An 18,878-nucleotide genomic window follows, 5' to 3' on the forward strand; every position below is an offset into this window, starting at 1 on the left:
TAAAACGTCCTGTGTTCATCTACGTATTTTCGTTTTGCTGTGCATCTTTTCCCTGCCATTTCGAGAGCCCAATTGACACTCATAGTTTAAAGAAATGTGTTTGCCCATCCTACTTTGTGGAATTTCACCACATGCGCTTTTGACCAAAATACCAAATTGAACTCAAGTGAAGCCAACACGCACAACCCCCCCCCCCCCCACACACACACACACACACACACACACAAATGTTGATATGAACATAAAAGAGCCGCATGCGGTTCGTGAGTTGCGGCTTGGCCAAACCTGTACTATACAACTTTATTTGTATAAAATTTTCACAACAGCTGTCACACAAACAAAGCGGGAAAAACCGAAGACGTGCGTGTTCCGCCCACGCTGGATTTATTTGCACCTTTGAAAAGACACCGTATTGCCGCAGATGTGGCAAAGAGTACTTTTGGGCATCTGAGACGGAAGGATGTCCAAAGCATCACGTCACCTGCTCTGGTAGGCATGGTGGTGGGACGTTGAGGTCAACCGCTTTGGGGTTGGCTGAATCTTTGATCGCAGGATGCCACACACTTGAAGACAGAAGCAGAAAAGCAGAGCTAAATGCAAAATGTACTCACCGGTGACTCCAATTTTTTTCCCCCCTGAAGAAACAGCTGGACGGGTGGCCCCGGCTGGCCAGTGGGACTCTTGTTATTCTGACCCTTTTTAATGCGCGTTTGGGGCAACAACCGTTTTTTGTGGCGCTCTCTTCTGGTTCAAAAGTGCCCTGCATGTGAATTTGCTTTTCCTGCCTTCTGATTGGATGAGCGCCGGTGTGACGCGGTGCCTCTGTCACCGTGGCGGGGGGTATACGTTGGCATCGGAGCGTCTGCCAACGTCTGAGACCGGCTGGCAGTGTATCGGAGGTGTCGAGTGCGGTGCCGCTGGAGCTCACTCACCAGCTGGTGTTAGGGCCACAGAATGAAGGCCAAGGAGAAGAATAGAAAGAGAAACAGAAACTTCTCCTCCAATTGTTTGATTTGTCTCTTCTGAGCTTCGATGAATTCTTTCAGCTCTTTGTTCCTCTAGGACGGACAAATGGAAAGTGGCATTCAAAAGCCAGTAAGCGTGCAAGTAAGTGCCGGGCTGGCTTTGGGCCCTTACCTGTTGCGCGCTGTGCAGCAGATCCATTCTCTCTTGGAGGATGCAAGCGTCGCGCTCCCTCAACTCGCACATCAGGGCTCGCTTCCATTGGTCCACGGCGCTCCTAAGCTCTTCTCTCTGATCCGCCGTCAGCACGTCATTCACGCCAGCGTGGCTGGCTTTTTCGCCGTCCGTGGCGGGGCAGTCCCGCTGCGGTAGCGCCTCGTACAACATGGCCTCCAGCTCCAGGATCCTCTGGGCCGCAATCCTCGTCCATCAGTGGTCCGGCGGGAGATTTGAGGGCGGCTTACCTTATGAGCCTGGTCCATGGAACACTTCCTGAAGTCCAACTCTTCATCCAGGTAGCCCTTCTGCTTGCAGAACATATCCTAGCACAGCTCAAGGTCAGAATTGTTGGGGCACATTGCCGGAGTTCCCCTTGGCTGATGTCGCGTGTCTGTCTACCTTCTCACTTTCAATGTCCAACATCTTCTGTTGAAGTGCTGACTTGGTCACTTTGATGTATTCTAACCACTGAGGAAAGGCTGCTGTCACATAAGCAGAATGCGAGAGCGTGCGTGGACGTGCGCGTTACCTTCTCGGCTAGGGTGAGAAGGGTCCTGGCGTGAATCACGACCACCTGCTCCTCGTTGGTGAGATTCTGCAAGAGCCCAAAGGCACAGCGTCAACAAGCTTCTTTCAGCGCAAAGCCTTCCAAAAGTCACATTTGAGCCGCCGAGTCTCGTGGAGTGCGAACATAAGGAGTTCGACATACACTTACGGCGTTATAGCCCAGGATGTCCAGCTTCTTCATCAGATCACTGATGACGATGTCCGGGGGAAAGGCGCAAGGAGCAATGTAAGGTGTTCTGGGACCTCGGGTTAAGGTTAGGGTTGCGAGGGACGCCTTACGTACGCTCACGCCCTCGGCCTCGCAGTAGATCTGCAAAGGGCTGAGGCCGTCTGGGAAACGGACTTGCAGAAACTTCAAGACGGGGGAGCGCCACTCCCTCTCCTGAAAGGCAGAGGCATGCATCCGTCCGTCCGTCCGTCCGTCCGTCACATCTCTGGCCTCAACACGCTTGTGCGAGTCTTCCCACCTCCAGCTCCAGGATGCGGAACTCAAGCAGTTCGTTTTGGTCTCGGATATCCTGGATGTGCTCTTTCAGACGCGCTTCTTCCGCCTCCATCCGCCTGACCTGAAAAGACAGTCAGACCTCATCTGCGGGGCTTCCCGACAGGTGTGACGCCAAGCGACTCCGCCCAGCGCCTTTCTTTCCGTCACCTTTTCGGCCAACTGCTGATTGCTCTGACGCAGCAGCTGCTTCTCCTCCACCCACTTGACATTCTAGAAGAGACAAACGCGTGGACAGCTTTGGAATGTTGTGTCATTTTCATCCACAAATTCTTTGGTTGACTGGAAAATGACATTTGCTTTTCTCCGCATTTTCCCAGCCACGTTCGGGGGGGGGGGTTGGTCCAGTAATGCCAGACGGATGAGTGACTGAAGAATGTAGCTATTTTGTCTGAGAAAAAGGTGTGCTCATTGATGAGCTTACCTGTCCTTGTTGCTTCAGCGCTGACTCCAGATCTGCTACTCTGCTTTGATAGTGACCCATTTCTACCATCAGCTTTTCTCTGGTCTGAAAGGAGGAGGAGGGAGGCTCCTCCTCCTCCTTTCAGACCAGAGAACACCCGAGGCTGGGTGAGAACGGGGAGGCTGCGACCCGGCCGGGGGTTGCGGGAAGGGGCGCCACCTTGATCTCCTTCTCGGCGTCGTAGTCCCCTTCGCTGGTCTGGGCTAGCAGAGCGTAGGCTCGTTGCAGCGCTTGATATTCTTGCGTCAGCTGGCGGTAGCGAAGCTCCGCCTCTTCATGCACACACCAATGCAACACAGCACTAGTACCAGAATCAGTCAGACCGGCGACAAAGCACCCGCGACGCAAAGACGAGTCCGATTCCAGGCTGAAGAGGAATGTTTGGTGCCAATACGCTGGCAGAAATGGCGGGCTACCTCTTCGGGTTCCGTGTCGGGGGTTCTGTCGGTGTGAAAAGACAAGGACGATCCGTCCGAGTCCACCAACACGTCTTCGTCGTAGCCGTAAAATGTTTCGATGACCTGCGGGCGCGGAAGCAAACATCTCTCTGAACAAACTGAAGCGACACCTCACGATGAATCGACGAGAGGAACGATAGCGAGAAAAAGGCCATTTCATCTTGCGCAACACCAAGCAGCCGCAAACAAACAGACTCACCTTGCAGGACCTCACGCTTTGTTCCTCCTCAGAGATTCTCGACGTCGGTATCGTAGCAGCAAATCTCTCTCCTGTCGACACAAATAATCCGCCTTTGAGATTCTTTGGATGCAAAGGGAACGAACGGCTCCGGCGCAGAAACAAACGCGACTCACAATGACATTTCTGACATGAGCTCCTGTCTCCAGAGCCTGAAAAACACGTCACCGGCGATGATTGGAGGGACGCTCGTCTTTTCCAAAAGTGACAACTACAGGGTGTGTCAGGGTTTTCCAGATTATCTTTATCGTATCATTGTGTTGCTTTGACTTTGACTGCGACCTGTAATAAATAATATTATTTATCCCTTATTTATCCCTATCGCTTATCCCTTCCTACACAAAGTCGTAAAACACCCCTTGCTATGTTTTGACTAGAGGTCAAGGGCTTCCTCTATTCAATCCACTCTTACACCCACCCTGTTTCTCTTAATTAAAATGCTCGTGCAGGAGCCGAGAGTCAGACTTCATTCGTACAACGGATGGACTCTCCACCTGCAGGTGTCCAAAAGAACTTACTTGTCTCCCGTGTGGTAATAAGTTGGAGCGAGCGCAACTCTAACAGGGTGCATTTTGCCACTAGCTGCCTACGGACAATGACGTCGCGCTCGCGGCTCATGGTTGACGGGCTGAGCAGCCGGGCAAGTCCGTCGTTTTCAGCGCACAGCGAGTGGCAAAGGCGCTGACAAAACGGGAGCTTTGAGCTGCTGAAAACGGCAAAACAAGTCTAAAGCGTGTTCAAACGCGTGCGCACAATGCTCCTGCTTGAAAGGTCGGAATTTAAGGGGCCAATTTTTTGGATGGCGGCCGCCGGCCAAGCTTTGGACGGAAAAGGTTTCCTGGCGACAGCGAGCGAGCGCGGCGCTGCCGTACGTGCACCGAGTCGCCTGCCTGAAGACCTTGGACAAGTCGTCGATGATGTGCCGCTGCTCCACAACTTGAAGGAACTCCATTTCACCGTCCTGCTGGCCGCAACCGCGGTCCAGGTCATTGAGCGAACTAGGCCTTCTCTGTGGAACACAAATGCAGTGGACTCTGTTGGCACGCCGCCGTTGTCCGCGTCGACTTACCAAGCTTGCCATCTCCTCGTTCTCCTGGGTGACAAAGCGCACTTTGTTTTCAAGGCGACACAGCACCAGCGAGAGTTCTTCATTCTTCCTGCTCAGGCGTTTGTTTTTGTACAGGAGTGGCAGAAACTGGCTTTCTGTTTCTCTCAGTCGCTTTAGCTGCAAGCATGAAGTGCGGGATGTGAAAGACGCACAACACGCGGGCCAGAACGTATCCATTCCTTTTGCATCGGTTTGAACGGAATCGTGCCTTTGGCTCCCAATAAAAGACATCTACCAGGCAACCGACTCGCCGCGCCGCTCAACTAATAAGCAAGCGCAATGGGTGCCTCGCTGGATGGCGCGCATCAAACGTAGCGCAAACCTTCAAGCGTGCCGTCAATAAATTACCAGTTCATTGCGCTCTTCAGAAAGCAGGGCGTTTCGATCCTCCAGTTTCCTGATGACTGCGCTGAGCTCAGCGATTTTCAGATGAAACCGTCGCGTGTCCCGATCCTCCTGAGACTGAAAACGCCCCGCAACACACACACACAAGCACTCGTTCAAAGTTCAAAACTGTTTTTGTGCTACCTTCCTCCAGCAACGAACTAAGTCATGCGTACTGCAAGTGTGTGATGAGGTGGCTTACGCAATGAAGAGGATTGCTAGTAGCGGCGTTGACCCCACTTCCAGGGTAGTTTAGGCCCGCCCTTTGGGAATCCCTCAGGGCAGCGATCTGCTGCTCGGCAGCCTGAGTCTGCAGCTGAAGGCGGTGGACGTGGCCGGCCCCAGGGCTTCATCCAAAACACTAACCGCTCTGTCTTTCAGCTTGATCTCATCCGTCTGGATGTACAAACGGGGAGCGCTCAGGCAGGCGGGCAAACTCATTTGCCAGAATTGTGACAAAAACAAAGAGAGCAACCGGCCAATTTTTTTCTTGAATCGACTAGAACACCTTTGCTGTGACAAAAGCGAAGCGAGCAACCGGACATTTTCTTCTTGTGAAATAGAATAGAATAGAATGCCTTAGGTGTCATTGCACTGCAGGTATACAACGAAATTGGGAACATAGCCACGCACCGCGCATCTGATCAGTCCTACCAGTCGGCGGATCTCCCTCTCGCAGTCTCTCTTGGTTCGGCTCAGCTCCTCCCGATGCTGGTGATGAGCCGATCGGAGCTCGGCCGCTCGGGACTGCCAGGCCTGCTGGGCCGCTGCCAGGGCTTCTTCCGCGCTCCTGGTGGAGGCGACACCGCTCGGTCTCCCGACACCGCCGCGTCTCCTCCACCTCCGCCAGCAAAGCGCCCCCCCTCCTCACCTGAGCAGACATTGCGCCACACCGGGCCGTTGAGACCGCAACGGAGCGCCGCGACGCTTACTGGGGACAAGCTACACAATACGGTCGCGGCCGCATCGAAGCCCGACGTGGCGTGCGGATAGTCAGACACGGATAGAGCGGATCACCTTGTCCATGGAGCCGTCCCTCAGGCTGAGGACCAAGGCATTCAGTCGCTGGATCTCTCCATCTTTGATTTTGATCACTCTCATCAGCTCCATTTCATGCTGCCGCAGTAATGTCTCCCTGGTAATGGCTAACTCTTTCTGCTTCTCCTCATGGAGTTTGCTTTTGAGTTCCGTCATGGCGGCGGTGGCACGGTGGTGCTCCGCCCGCAGGTCCTGACTTCTCTCTCTCTCCAGACAGCTGACCTGACATGACTTAGACTTAGACTTAGACAAACTTTATTGTCATCTTGTCTGCACATGGTGCATACAAAACGAAATTCCGTTGCATACGTCTTACAACAAAGTAGTGATATTGCAGTTGAATAGAAGTAACATATCCTATGACAATATATATATATACATATACTATATATATATATATATATATATATATATATATATATTAAAAATAAGTATAAAGTGCAGCAGTGATAATTATGCAATAGTGCAAGTAGGCAAAACAGTATTCAAGAGTGTGCAGAGGAATGCTAAACCATGTATTAAACTTCTATTTAAAGGGTTTATACAAGTTCAGTAAAGTTGGTAGTGCGAGATAGTGCAAGATAGAGGTCCGTAGTGTCATAAAGTACAGTTCTGTGAATGTGTGATGCAGAGTTCAGTTTAGAGCTCAACAGTTCTAGTGTTCAACAGTCTGATGACAGCAGGGAAAAAGCTGTTGCAGAACCTGGTGGACCTGCAGCGGATGCTGCAAACCTCTTCCCAGAGGGCAGCAGGGAGAACAGTCCATGGTGGGGGTGTGATGGGTCATTGATGATGTTACGGGCACGGGACATGCAGCGCTGAGATGAAATGTCCTGAATGGAGGGAAGAGGAGCCCCTATGATCCTCTCTGCTGTCCTCACCACTCTCCTCACGTTCTTCCAATCGGAGGCGGTGCAGCCTCCACACCACACAGAGAGACAGCTTGTCAGAATGCTCTCTATGGTGCTCCTGTAGAACGTCCTCATGATGGGTGGGGGCAGGTGGGCTTTCCTCATCCTCCGCAGGAAGTACAAGCGCTTCTGTGCCCTCTTGACCAGTGCCGTAGTGTTCATAGTCCAGGTGAGGTCTTCTGTGATGTGGACCCCCAGGAATTTGGTGGTGCTGACCACCTCCACAGCTGAGCTGTTGATGATCAGTGGAGCGTGGTGAGGCTGTTTTTTCCTGAAGTCGACGATGATCTCCTTCATCTTCTCCTCATTCAGGATCAGGCTGTTTTCTCTGCACCAGCCCACCAGCTGCTCCACCTCCTCTCTGTAGTCCAGGTCGTTGTTGTCTCTGATGAGCCCCACCACCGTTGTGTCGTCTGCTGACTTCACGATGTGATTGGTGGTGAACCTGAGGACGCAGTCGTGTGTCATCAGGGTGCACAGCAGGGGGCTCAGGACGCAGCCCTGAAGGGAGCCTGTGCTGAGGGTGATGACATCAGAGGTGTTCTGTCCGACCCGGACTGACTGAGGTCTGTTGGTGAGGAAGTCTAGCAGCCAGTTGCGAAGGGGGGTGTTGAAGCCCAGGTGTTCCAATTTTCCTACCAGATGCTGTGGGATGATGGTGTTAAACGCTGAGTCCAGGAACAGCCTCCGCACATGGGTGTTCTTCTCCTCCAGGTGAGCCAGGCTCAGGTGAAGAACGGAGGAGATGGCGTCCTGAGTGGAGCGGTTTTGCCGGTCGGCAAACTGGAACGGGTCAAATAATAGGGGGAGTCTGGAAACGATGTGACCTTTAAGCAGCCTTTCGAAGCACTTCATCATAACCGGAGTCAGTGCAACAGGCCGGTAATCATTAAATGAGGTGATTTGAGGTTTCTTCGGCACCGGAATGATGGAGGCAGTCTTAAAGCACGCCGGCACTGTGGCTTGGCCCAGCGAGGTGTTAAAAATGTCTGTGATGACCCCAGCCAGATGACTTGCACATTCCCTGAACACACGCCCAGGAATGTTGTCGGGGCCAGGGGCCTTACAGGGGTTGACTCTCCTCAGGGTCTTCAACACATCGGCGGAGTCAAGGCAGAGTACCTCCTCTTCCTGATGGGGGACAGTTTTAACTGCTGGAGTGCCGTTTAGTGCCTCGAACCTCCCAAAGAAGTTATTTAGACCATTTAGAAAGTCAGCATCAACTACACCCACCGGGGGGGGGGAGGGTGAGTTGTAGTCTGTAATCGCCCGTATGCCTTGCCACATACTCCTGATGTTTTTGACGTCGTGGAAACGATCCTGAAATTTTCGACTGCGGTCTCGCTTCGCTATCCTGATGGCACGGTTCAAGTTGGCTCTCGCTGTCCTCAGTGTCTCCTTGTCGCCAGACTTGAAGGCAGAGTTCCGCGCTCGTAGCGTTTGACGTACCTCCTCAGTCATCCAGGGTCGTTGGTTGCCCCGGGTGATGATATTCTTAGTGGTGCTGACGTCCTCGGTGCATTTGTTGATGTAGGCTGACACAGTCATGGCACACGCATGTCTAATCTACATCGGGAAAACTGGGAGGGAGGGAGGCAGGCAGGGAGGCAGGCAGGGAGGCAGGCAGGGAGGCAGGCAGTGTCTGTCTGTTGAGGTTTTCACCTTGTTCTTCTCCTGCTGAAGTTCTAACTGGACGTCCATCAGTTTGGTTCTCAGCTCGTCATTGGCGGCCTGAAGGGCGTCCGTTCGCTCCGCCTTGGCCCGCCCTGCCGGAGCTCGTTTGGACATCTCTTACTCGAGTCTCGCCCGGTCGTCAGTCAGAGATCACAACATTTGTACCTGGAGAGCACAAACGCAGCGCTGTTTTCCACTGGCTTCGAACTCAACTTCAATCGGTACCGTAACTTACAACATCATAAACATAGAACTAGCTTGACTTATTCATTGAATAAATGCATTTGGTTCTTCAAAACTGCATCACGCAACATAGCGTGACCGAGACGGCCGTTATCCACCTGCGTGAAGTTATTTGGTGAAATGAATGAGATGTTTAAGACACCATCGTTCTGTCTCTATGTAGATGAAGGGAAATAATCGATTGCTGAAGGTCCAAAGGTGTTGTGATAAACAAATAAACATATTAGTGATTAGTGACATATTTGTGATAAACATATTAGGCAGGATAATCACATATGTTAACGTGACTGCCCACACTGTATTTATTTATGGTTATTTGTTAAATCGAGTACTGTTAGACATGAAATAGGAAGTGTTTAACATAAATGGAAGACGAAAGGGGTACTCACCATTGTAGCTCCTGCTGGTCAATGATACGAGCCTCTTCTTGCAGTGGAAAACATACAGCCAACAAACACCGTGGAACCTAAAGGAATGAAATTAAACATTAACATTTAGCCTCAACCAACATTCACAGATACAACGCAACGCAAACTACACAAAGGTAAATCTTTTTAAACACAATGAGTTGTACTTACCGTGTACGCTCTAGACGGTCCACTTGCAAGCAGAAAATAAAGATATTTCTGTTGATAATCGTCGTGTTTGTATCCGGTGTCTCGCTCAAGGCCATTGCGCCCACAGATTTGAATTTTGGCGAGAGTTCAGCCTATTGACGTCATTTCCGCGGTGTAATACCCGCATATCTGAAACGGCAAAGTTAAGAGTAGAGTTAAATAAAGTTTTTAGTCAACGCAATAATTTACAACCGTTGACCAGTCGAAATAATCGTCGAAATTTGGCGTCTGTGGCTGGAAGCAGACGCCGAGTTCGACATTCCTCCCAAACGCCACACTCCCTCGCTTTTCAGGGCTAAAAAAAACAGTTGTAATTACCTTGTACGCTCTAGACGGTCAAGTTGCAAGCTGAAAACAAAAATATTTGCCTTGTTAGTCATCGTGTTACTAACCGCTGTGTCTTGTTTGCCAGAATTGCCGCTTTCCTACTTCCTGTTGCAAGCCACGCCCACGGATTATAATTTTGCCGTGAGTTCCGCCTATTGACGTCATGTCCGCGTCACATGACTGCGACGTAATATTATCTAAAACTGTTTGTGCGGTATTGTGTTGTTCTGTGCGGTATTGTGTTATTCTGTGCGGCGTCGTGTTGTTCTGTGCGGCGTCGTGTTGTTCAGTGCGACGTCGTGTTGTTCAGTTCGGCATGGTGTTGTTCAGTGCGGCATGGTGTTGTTCAGTGCGGCATGGTGTTGTTCAGTGCGGCATAATGTTGTTCAGTGCGGCATAATGTTGTTCAGTGCGGCATGGTGTTGTTCAGTGCGGCATGGTGTTGTTCAGTGCGGCATGGTGTTGTTCAGTGCGGCATAATGTTGTTCAGTGCGCCATAATGTTGTTCAGTGCGGCATGGTGTTGTTCAGTGCGGGATGGTGTTGTTCAGTGCAGGATGGTGTTGTTCAGTGCGGCATGGTGTTGTTCAATGCGGCATGGTGTTGTTCAGTGCGGGATGGTGTTGTTCAGTGCGGCATGGTGTTGTTCAGTGCGGCATAATGTTGTTCAGTGCGGCATGGTGTTGTTCAGTGCGGCATGGTGTTGTTCAGTGCGGCATGGTGTTGTTCAGTGCGGCATGGTGTTGTTCAGTGCGGAATGGTGTTGTTCAGTGCGGCATGGTGTTGTTCAGTCCGGGATGGTGTTGTTCAATGCGGGATCGTGTTGTTCAGTGCGGGGTGGTGTTGTTCAGTGCGGGATGGTGTTGTTCAGTGCGGCATGGTGTTGTTCAATGCGGCATGGTGTTCTTCAGTGCGGGATGGTGTTGTTCATTGCGGCATGGTGTTGTTCAGTGCGGCATGGTGTTGTTCAGTGCGGCATGGTGTTGTTCAGTGCGGCATGGTGTTGTTCAGTGCGGCATAATGTTGTTCAGTGCGGCATGGTGTTGTTCAGTGTGGAAAGGTGTTGTTCAGTGCAGGATGGTGTTGTTCAGTGCGGCATGGTGTTGTTCAATGCAGGATCGTGTTGTTCAGTGCAGCATAATGTTGTTCAGTGCAGCATGGTGTTGTTCAGTGCGGCATGGTGTTGTTCAATGCGGCATGGTGTTGTTCACTGCGGGATAGTGTTGTTCAATGCGGGATCGTGTTGTTCAGTGCGGCATAATGTTGTTCAGTGCAGCATGGTGTTGTTCAGTGCGGCATGGTGTTGTTCAGTGCGACATAATGTTGTTTAGTGCGGCATAATGTTGTTCAGTGCGGCATAATGTTCAGTGCGGCATGGTGTTGTTCAGTGCGGCATGGTGTTGTTCAGTGCGGCATGGTGTTGTTCAGTGCAGGATGGTGTTGTTCAGTGCGGCATGGTGTTGTTCAATGCGGCATGGTGTTGTTCAGTGCGGGATGGTGTTGTTCAGTGCAGGATGGTGTTGTTCAGTGCGGCATGGTGTTGTTCAGTGCGGAATGGTGTTGTTCAGTGCGGCATGGTGTTGTTCAGTGCGGCATGGTGTTGTTCAGTGCAGGATGGTGTTGTTCAATGCGGGATCGTGTTGTTCAGTGCGGCATGGTGTTGTTCAGTGCGGCATGGTGTTGTTCAGTGCGGCATAATGTTGTTCAGTGCGGCATGGTGTTGTTCAGTGCGGCATGGTGTTGTTCAGTGCGGCATGGTGTTGTTCAGTGCGGCATGGTGTTGTTCAGTGCGGCATAATGTTGTCCAGTGCGCCATAATGTTGTTCAGTGCGGCATGGTGTTGTTTAGTGCGGGATGGTGTTGTTCAGTGCAGGATGGTGTTGTTCAGTGCGGCATGGTGTTGTTCAATGCGGCATGGTGTTGTTCAGTGCGGGATGGTGTTGTTCAGTGCGGCATGGTGTTGTTCAGTGCGGCATAATGTTGTTCAGTGCGGCATGGTGTTGTTCAGTGCGGCATGGTGTTGTTCAGTGCGGCATGGTGTTGTTCAGTGCGGCATGGTGTTGTTCAGTGCGGAATGGTGTTGTTCAGTGCGGCATGGTGTTGTTCAGTGCGGGATGGTGTTGTTCAATGCGGGATCGTGTTGTTCAGTGCGGGGTGGTGTTGTTCAGTGCAGGATGGTGTTGTTCAGTGCAGGATGGTGTTGTTCAGTGCGGCATGGTGTTGTTCAATGCAGGATCGTGTTGTTCAGTGCAGCATAATGTTGTTCAGTGCAGCATGGTGTTGTTCAGTGCGGCATGGTGTTGTTCAATGCGGCATGGTGTTGTTCAGTGCGGGATGGTGTTGTTCAGTGCGGCATGGTGTTTTTCAGTGCGGCATAATGTTGTTCAGTGCGGCATGGTGTTGTTCAGTGCGGCATGGTGTTGTTCAGTGCGACATAATGTTGTTCAGTGCGGCATAATGTTGTTCAGTGCGGCATGGTGTTGTTCAGTGCGGCATGGTGTTGTTCAGTGCGGCATGGTGTTGTTCAGTGCGGCATGGTGTTGTTCAGTGCAGGATGGTGTTGTTCAGTGCGGCATGGTGTTGTTCAATGCGGCATGGTGTTGTTCAGTGCGGGATGGTGTTGTTCAGTGCAGGATGGTGTTGTTCAGTGCGGCATGGTGTTGTTCAGTGCGGAATGGTGTTGTTCAGTGCGGCATGGTGTTGTTCAGTGCGGCATGGTGTTGTTCAGTGCAGGATGGTGTTGTTCAATGCGGGATCGTGTTGTTCAGTGCGGCATGGTGTTGTTCAGTGCGGCATGGTGTTGTTCAGTGCGGCATAATGTTGTTCAGTGCGGCATGGTGTTGTTCAGTGCGGCATGGTGTTGTTCAGTGCGGCATGGTGTTGTTCAGTGCGGCATGGTGTTGTTCAGTGCGGCATAATGTTGTCCAGTGCGCCATAATGTTGTTCAGTGCGGCATGGTGTTGTTTAGTGCGGGATGGTGTTGTTCAGTGCAGGATGGTGTTGTTCAGTGCGGCATGGTGTTGTTCAATGCGGCATGGTGTTGTTCAGTGCGGGATGGTGTTGTTCAGTGCGGCATGGTGTTGTTCAGTGCGGCATGGTGTTGTTCAGTGCGGCATGGTGTTGTTCAGTGCGGCATGGTGTTGTTCAGTGCGGCATGGTGTTGTTCAGTGCGGAATGGTGTTGTTCAGTGCGGCATGGTGTTGTTCAGTGCGGGATGGTGTTGTTCAATGCGGGATCGTGTTGTTCAGTGCGGGGTGGTGTTGTTCAGTGCAGGATGGTGTTGTTCAGTGCAGGATGGTGTTGTTCAGTGCGGCATGGTGTTGTTCAATGCAGGATCGTGTTGTTCAGTGCAGCATAATGTTGTTCAGTGCAGCATGGTGTTGTTCAGTGCGGCATGGTGTTGTTCAGTGCGGGATGGTGTTGTTCAGTGCGGCATGGTGTTTTTCAGTGCGGCATAATGTTGTTCAGTGCGGCATGGTGTTGTTCAGTGCGGCATAATGTTCAGTGCGGCATAATGTTGTTCAGTGCGGCATGGTGTTGTTCAGTGCGACATAATGTTGTTCAGTGCGGCATAATGTTGTTCAGTGCGGCATGGTGTTGTTCAGTGCGGCATGGTGTTGTTCAGTGCGGCATGGTGTTGTTCAGTGCGGCATGGTGTTGTTCAGTGCAGGATGGTGTTGTTCAGTGCAGGATGGTGTTGTTCAATGCGGCATGGTGTTGTTCAGTGCGGGATGGTGTTGTTCAGTGCAGGATGGTGTTGTTCAGTGCGGCATGGTGTTGTTCAGTGCGGAATGGTGTTGTTCAGTGCGGCATGGTGTTGTTCAGTGCGGCATGGTGTTGTTCAGTGCAGGATGGTGTTGTTCAATGCGGGATGGTGTTGTTCAGTGCGGGATGGTGTTGTTCAGTGCAGGATGGTGTTGTTCAGTGCGGCATGGTGTTGTTCAATGCGGCATGGTGTTGTTCAGTGCAGGATGGTGTTGTTCAGTGCGGCATGGTGTTGTTCAATGCGGCATGGTGTTGTTCAATGCGGCATGGTGTTGTTCAGTGCGGCATGGTGTTGTTCAGTGCGGCATGGTGTTGTTCAGTGCAGCGTAATGTTGTTCAGTTCGGCATGGTGTTGTTCAGTGCGGAATGGTGTTGTTCAGTGCGGCATGGTGTTGTTCAGTGCGGGATGGTGTTGTTCAGTGCGGCATGGTGTTGCTCAGTGCGGCATGGTGTTGTTCAGTGCGGGATGGTGTTGTTCATTGCGGCATGGTGTTGTTCAGTGCGGCATGGTGTTGTTCAGTGCGGCATGGTGTTGTTCAGTGCGGCATGGTGTTGTTCAGTGCGCCATAATGTTGTTCAGTGCGGCATGGTGTTGTTCAGTGCGGGATGGTGTTGTTCAGTGCAGGATGGTGTTGTTCAGTGCGGCATGGTGTTGTTCAATGTGGGATCGTGTTGTTCAGTGCGGCATGGTGTTGTTCAGTGCGGCATGGTGTTGTTCAGTGCGGCATGGTGTTGTTCAGTGCGGCATGGTGTTGTTCAGTGCGGCATAATGTTGTTCAGTGCGGCATAATGTTGTTCAGTGCGGCATAATGTTGTTCAGTGCGGCATAATGTTGTTCAGTGCGGCATGGTGTTGTTCAGTGCGGCATGGTGTTGTTCAGTGCAGGATGGTGTTGTTCAGTGCGGCATGGTGTTGTTCAATGCGGCATGGTGTTGTTCAGTGCGGGATGGTGTTGTTCAGTGCGGCATGGTGTTCAGTGCGGCATGGTGTTCAGTGCGGCATGGTGTTGTTCAGTGCGGCATGGTGTTGTTCAGTGCAGGATGGTGTTGTTCAATGCAGGATCGTGTTGTTCAGTGCGGCATGGTGTTGTTCAGTGCGGCATGGTGTTGTTCAGTGCGGCATAATGTTGTTCAGTGCGGCATGGTGTTGTTCAGTGCGGCATGGTGTTGTTCAGTGCGGCATGGTGTTGTTCAGTGCGGCATGGTGTTGTTCAGTGCGGCATAATGTTGTTCAGTGCGGCATGGTGTTGTTCAGTGCGGAATGGTGTTGTTCAGTGCGGCATGGTGTTTAGTGCGGGATGGTGTTGTTCAGTGCAGGATGGTGTTGTTCAGTGCGGCATGGTGTTGTTCAGTGCGGGATGGTGTTCAATGCGGGATCGTGTTGTTCAGTGCGGCATGGTGTTGTTCAGTGCGGCATGGTGTTGTTCAGAGCGGCATGGTGTTGTTCATTTCGGCATAATGTTGTTCAGTGCGGCATAATGTTGTTTAGTGCGGCATGGTGTTGTTCAGTGCGGGATGGTGTTGTTCAGTGCCTTATAATGTTGTTCAGTGCGGCATGGTGTTGTTCAGTGCGGCATGGTGTTGTTCAGTGCGGCATGGTGTTGTTCAGTGCGGCATAATGTTGTTCAGTGCGGCATAATGTTGTTCAGTGCGGCATGGTGTTGTTCAGTGCGGGATGGTGTTGTTCAGTGCGGGATGGTGTTGTTCAGTGCGGCATGGTGTTCAATGCGGAATGGTGTTGTTCAGTGCAGGATGGTGTTGTTCAGTGCGGCATGGTGTTGTTCAGTGCGGCATAATGTTGTTCAGTGCGGCATGGTGTTGTTCAGTGCGGCATGGTGTTGTTCAGTGCGGCATGGTGTTGTTCAGTGCGGCATAATGTTGTTCAGTGCGGCATGGTGTTGTTCAGTGCGGCATGGTGTTGTTCAGTGCGGCATAATGTTCAGTGCGGCATAATGTTGTTCAGTGCGGCATGGTGTTGTTCAGTGCGGGATGGTGTTGTTCAGTGCAGGATGGTGTTGTTCAGTGCGGCATGGTGTTCAGTGCGGGATGGTGTCTTTCAGTGCGGCATGGTGTCGTTCAGTGCGGCATGGTGTCTTTCAGTGCGGCATGGTGTCGTTCAGTGCGGCATGGTGTCTTTCAGTGCGGCATGGTGTCTTTCAGTGAGGCATGGTGTTGTTCAGTGCGGCATGGTGTTGTTTAGTGCGGCATGGTGTTGTTCAGTGCGGGATGGTGTTGTTCAGTGTGGCATGGTGTTCAGTGCGGCATGGTGTTGTTCAGTGCGGTATCGTGTTGTTCAGTGCGGTATCGTGTTTCTCAGTGCGGTATCGTGTTGTTCAGTGCAGTATCGTTGTGTTGTTCGTATTGTGTTTAACACTTAGCCTCTAACACTTAGCCTCTAACACTTAGCCTCTAGCATCTAGAAGGTAAATAAATAGGAAGGAAGGACTCACCGGTGACGCCTTTGCCCACGTCCAAGCGTTGTACTTTGTATTTTCATCCTTCTGACAGTGGAAAACATAGCCAACAAACACCGTGGAACCTAAACGAATGAAAGAAAACTATCATTTGGCCACAACCAACATTCACAGATACAACACAATGTGACGTGCGGGGTTGAGGTTAAAGGTTGAGTGAAGGGCCCTCGTTTTAAACTACTTTTTTGAAAAGGATTGGGAACAAGTAAGACGTATTTAATTTATTTAATGGGAAGTAGTAAGAGCTATATAATTTAATCTATGTATTATATTCTATTGTATTGTATTCTGTTGTATTCTTTTGGATTGTATTCACACTAACCCCACTAAAACTTCAGCCCACAAAAACTCGCCTCTGGCGCCTAGCCTCTGGCACTTAGCCTCTAACACTTAGCCTTTAACACTTAGCCTTTAACACTTAGCCTTTAACACTTAGCCTTTAACACTTAGCCTAGAAGGTGAATAAATAGGGTTAAAGGTTGAGTGAAGGGACCTCGTTTTAAACTACTTTTTTGAAAAGGAGTGGGAACAAGTAAGACGTATTTAATTTATTTAATGGGAAGTAGTAAGACTTATTAAATTTATTTAATCTACTTTTCTTCCCAGGCAAAATTTGATGTGCTGCAATTCCAAATTTCCAAAGTGAATGAAGGAATGAAGTCCTTTAAATTATGATTTTATATAAATACTAGGCATTAACACAAAATCGACGGCACAAAATGGGCAGACTTTACTTGTTTGAAAAGGACTGGTTACAAGACAGACTTTTTTAATTTATTTAATGGGAAGAAGACTTATTTAGTTTAATTGATCTATTTTTGTTCCCTGGCAAAATTCGATTTGCTGCAATTCCAAATTTCCAAAGTGAATGAAGGAAAGAAGTCGTTTAAATTATGATTTTGTTTAAATACTAGGCATAGACACAAAATCTACGGCACAAAATGGGCAGACTTTACTTGTTTGAAGAGGACTGGTTACAAGACAGACTTTTCTGATTTATTTAATGGGAAGAAGACTTATTTAGTTTATTTAATCTATTTTTGTTCCCTGGCAAAATTGGATTTGCTGAAATTGTATTTTGCCAAATCTTGCCTTGAGACCTGATAGGAAGTATTAAACGCTTAGTTAAATCAATACAAGTTGGTAATAAGAGCGAGTAATGTTGGTTGAACCGATGAATGAAGGTTGAAAGCAATTTAAATTATGACTTTGTATAAATACTAGATATTAACAGAACATCTACTGCGCGAAATGGGCAGAGTTTACTTGTTTGAGAAGGAGTGGCTTATTCAAAACTAAGATTTATTTAATCTGTTTGTTCCCAGGCAAAATTGGATGTGATGCAATTCCAAATTTCACCACATGATGGTGCCCAATTTTGACTTCATAGGACATATTAAACACTTAGCTTGTTATTATGTTCAAGGTAATCAGATTTGTTTATTATTCTAATGGCCTCTTCAAAACTATTCTGGATTACTACTTTGGATCTATTCTACATTACTTGGCAACAACATACTCTGTAACAGATTAGGCAGTATAATCATATCTGTTAACTTGAGAGTGCCCACACTCAATCTACTTATCGTGATGTGTTAAATCAATTACTGTTAGACATTATTTGTCTGATAATCTACCAAATCTTTGAATTGAAGAATTTGTGATTTAATTAATAGCTTGTTCAGGGTAATCAGACTTGTATATAATTCTAATGGCCTTCTTTTGAAAACTATTCTGAATTACAACTTTGGATCTTATATTACTTTGCAACAATCTACTCCGTGACAGATTAGGCAGTATAATCACATATGTTAACTTCAGTGCCCACACTGTATTTATTTATGGTTATTTGTTAAATCAAGTACTGTTAGACATGAAATAGGAAGTGTTTAACATAAATGTTATGGCTACTCACCATTGTAGCTCGCTCCTGGTCAATGATACGAGCCTCTTCTTGCAGTGGAAAACTTGCAGCCAACAAACACCGTGGAACCTAAAGGAATGAAATTAAACATTAACATTTCGTCTCGACCAATTTTCACACGTACAACGCAACGCGGCTACACTTCTGCTATTACAAACGTAAATCTCCTTAAACACAATGAGTGTTACTTACCGTGTACGCTCTAGACGGTCCAGTTGCAAGCAGAAAATAAAGATATTTCTGTTGATAATCGTCGCTGCTCAGTGGCTCACGGCCATCGCGCCAACAGATTTGAATCGGAGGTTCGGGCAATTACGTCATATCCGCGGCACATGACTGCGACGTAATACCCGCTTATCTGAAACGGCAGTTAAAAGTAGAGTTACATCAAGTTTTCTTGGAACCTAAACGAATGAAAGAAAACTATCATTTGGCCACAACCAACATTCACAGATACAACACAACGTGCGGGGTTGAGGTTAAAGATTGAGTGAAGGGCCCTCGTTTTAAACTACTGTTTTGAAAAGGAGTGGGAACAAGTAAGACGTATTTAATTTATTTAATGGGAAGTAGTAAGACTTATTAAATTTATTTAATCTACTTTTCTTCCCAGGCAAAATTTGATGTGCTGCAATTCCAAATTTCCAAAGTGAATGAAGGAATGAAGTCCTTTAAATTATGATTTTATATAAATACTAGGCATTAACACAAAATCGACGGCACAAAATGGGCAGACTTTACTTGTTTGAAAAGGACTGGTTACAAGACAGACTTTTTTAATTTATTTAATGGGAAGAAGACTTATTTAGTTTAATTGATCTATTTTTGTTCCCTGGCAAAATTCGATTTGCTGCAATTCCAAATTTCCAAAGTGAATGAAGGAAAGAAGTCGTTTAAATTATGATTTTGTTTAAATACTAGGCATAGACACAAAATCTACGGCACAAAATGGGCAGACTTTACTTGTTTGAAGAGGACTGGTTACAAGACAGACTTTTCTGATTT

At 48.9% G+C, this 18,878-nt stretch overlaps 1 long non-coding RNA gene across 2 annotated transcripts; it reads right to left on the reverse strand.

Annotated features, from left to right (window-relative positions):
* Positions 1-9,374: 9,374 nt before the first annotated feature.
* Positions 9,375-17,943, reverse strand: LOC148377922 (uncharacterized). 2 transcript variants are annotated; one of them, XR_015856322.1, is made up of 4 exons: positions 17,865-17,943; positions 15,926-16,014; positions 9,704-9,733; positions 9,375-9,514 (listed from the first exon to the last, which is right to left on the reverse strand). It is a non-coding gene; the product is annotated as an uncharacterized LOC148377922 (long non-coding RNA). The 2 variants fall into 2 exon arrangements; XR_015856323.1 differs by lacking the exon at positions 9,704-9,733.
* Between the last annotated feature and the right edge of the window lie 935 nt (positions 17,944-18,878).

The sequence above is a fragment of the Syngnathus floridae genome, unplaced genomic scaffold, assembly GCF_059516105.1.
Source record: "Syngnathus floridae isolate MCC-2025c unplaced genomic scaffold, RoL_Sflo_1.0 HiC_scaffold_75, whole genome shotgun sequence".
Lineage (NCBI taxonomy): Eukaryota > Metazoa > Chordata > Actinopteri > Syngnathiformes > Syngnathidae > Syngnathus > Syngnathus floridae.